Here is a 2,561-nt window from a genome sequence, read left to right as displayed (position 1 = left end):
AGTGCTGCTGCTAACTTCACAAATGTATCTTTTGATTTTTCTGATAAATTATTTTTTTTTAATTTTTTTTTCAACGTTTATTTATTTTTGGGACAGAGAGAGACAGAGCATGAACGGGGGACGGGCAGAGAGAGAGGGAGACACAGAATCGGAAACAGGCTCCAGGCTCTGAGCCATCAGCCCAGAGCCTGACGCGGGGCTCGAACTCACGTACCACGCGATCGTGACCTGGCTGAAGTCGGACGCTTAACCGACTGCGCCACCCAGGCGCCCCTGATAAATTATTTTTTAAATTTGAAAACATTTCACTGATTAATCCATGAGGAACATTTAAATTCTAAAAATGGAAGACCTATAAAGAAACTTAACCTATCAATTTAAAATATATATTCTTGTTTTCTCTTTCCAATGTCTTAAGAGTTTCTTACTCTGATTTTATGTCTACAAAATAGTAAATGTATTTTAAAACTCAAAAGTCTTAAGAGAATTCTAAATAAAACTGCTTTCATGAAGATGGAAACTGATGCTCTTATACTTTAAAGAATCTATTTTCCCCTCTGAATATTTTTCTAAGGCCTAAGGCCTATTCGAGGAAAAATTGCTTTTTGAAGCATCCTATAAATGGTACTGTGAACAGCCTGCGATGTAGTGACTTGATCACATTTTAAAATAAACAGAAAACAAAACTATGTGAGATAGCCATTTGTTTGAACAACTTGCCACCTAAAATTTGTCATACTATCACTTTTTATGGGCCACACATCTAAGTTTCCTTTTGATAAATATAATAATTTGCTTCTTTTCTATCTCTTAGTTTATTACGGAGAAATGCCTGTTTCCTTTGAAAGTCCAGATAGTGTCAGTTCTGTTTTTTGTTTTTAAGACAAAAATGAACAATGCAGTTGAAATCAATCGTTCACAGCATGCTATGGTACAGATGCAACATAAAAACAGCCCTCTGGCTGGGTTATCTTTTTCTTACTTTGAAAATTCCTTAAGTTTAAATGAAATACTTTGTGAGAAGAGAGGAATGGTTTATCCATTGATAAAGCAAATATGAAGCTTTTTCTCTCAGAATCTGAATAAAACATGAGTTCACTGAAAAGTAAACCTGATCGCATTTAATAGCTAAGAAGCTTTTAGTGGCTTATGACTTGATTTATTGATAACTTGAACAAATAAGTGAACGGGCAGGCACAGCTTTTAAGTTAAATGTTTTAAATGACTAAGGACAAAAGCTTCTATCTGTTCCTTTTGGTGGGCAAGCAGGGAGACACTGAGGGGAGGAAAGGATGAGCAAAGGAAACCACATCATGCTTTCTGTTGTTGCTTTGTTCTTTGAATCTGCTTTGTATCCTTGAGGATTGACAAGGTCCGTTTTCCATGCACAAACCTTCAGAAAGAATGAGCATGTGCTAGACGAGCATCTTCTTTCCTTTCTAGTAGAAAAATCTGAAACTCACATGTAAGACAGCATGAAGATATTAGATAGGCTGTGACTTTTACCAAGGATGTTTGACGATACAATGCAGGAATAAATCACAAAGTGAAGTTTTCTTCTTTATTTTATTTTTTTATTTTTTTATTTTTTTAAAAAAAATTTTTTTTTCAACGTTTATTTATTTTTGGGACAGAGAGAGACAGAGCATGAACGGGGGAGGGGCAGAGAGAGAGGGAGACACAGAATCGGAAACAGGCTCCAGGCTCTGAGCCATCAGCCCAGAGCCCGACGCGGGGCTCGAACTCACGGACCGCGAGATCGTGACCTGGCTGAAGTCGGACGCTTAACCGACTGCGCCACCCAGGCGCCCCTAAGTTTTCTTCTTTAATGGAGGCTCTTTGACATTCTAATCATCTCAGCAGTAATTTGTTCATGTTAAATTTGGGGTAATAGATCTGGTCAGTGCAACAGAAACCAGGACATTCCCAGACACTCATGGGCAACTGTAGGTATTTGATAGAGTTCATACGTATTTCTATCTGTCTACATTATGTAATTATATAATACATAGCCATAACGACTTGGAACTGAGATGGTTTATCATTTTGTGCTTTAGTGAGTAAAATCATTCATCCACTCAAAACATATTTATTGAGACTTTTTTACATCACCCAATAATTCTCTGTAATTTTTTTATAATCAGCACTGATATAAGTAGATTGTTCTGGAATGATTTACAAGGTAGAGTAGTTGGGTAAATATTGAATGTAGAACTTGATAATGATGGCAGATATATTATCTGGAAAACAGACAGAATTAAAAAATGTATTATTGGACCAAAAAGCTGAAAATGTTATTATTTTAATAAGAGATATTAAAAAAAATTGGATAATAATCAACATAATAATAAAGCATAGTAAGCCTAGATACTGTAGAGGAAAATCAACTAGAGTGCATGCAGAAAGACATAAGCCTTAATTTAGAAGGCTGAGGCATGAGAACACCCCTGAAAAAGTATTCTCACTTGGGAGAAAGAGGGCAAGGATTTCATAGAGTATTAGGAAAAGGAGTCAGCTGAATTTCAGCTGCTTTGGGAATATTTGCTCAAAAATGGGCTCTT

Source organism: Leopardus geoffroyi, chromosome B1, assembly GCF_018350155.1.
Source record: "Leopardus geoffroyi isolate Oge1 chromosome B1, O.geoffroyi_Oge1_pat1.0, whole genome shotgun sequence".
NCBI lineage: Eukaryota > Metazoa > Chordata > Mammalia > Carnivora > Felidae > Leopardus > Leopardus geoffroyi.
This window is presented reverse-complemented; position numbering follows the sequence as displayed.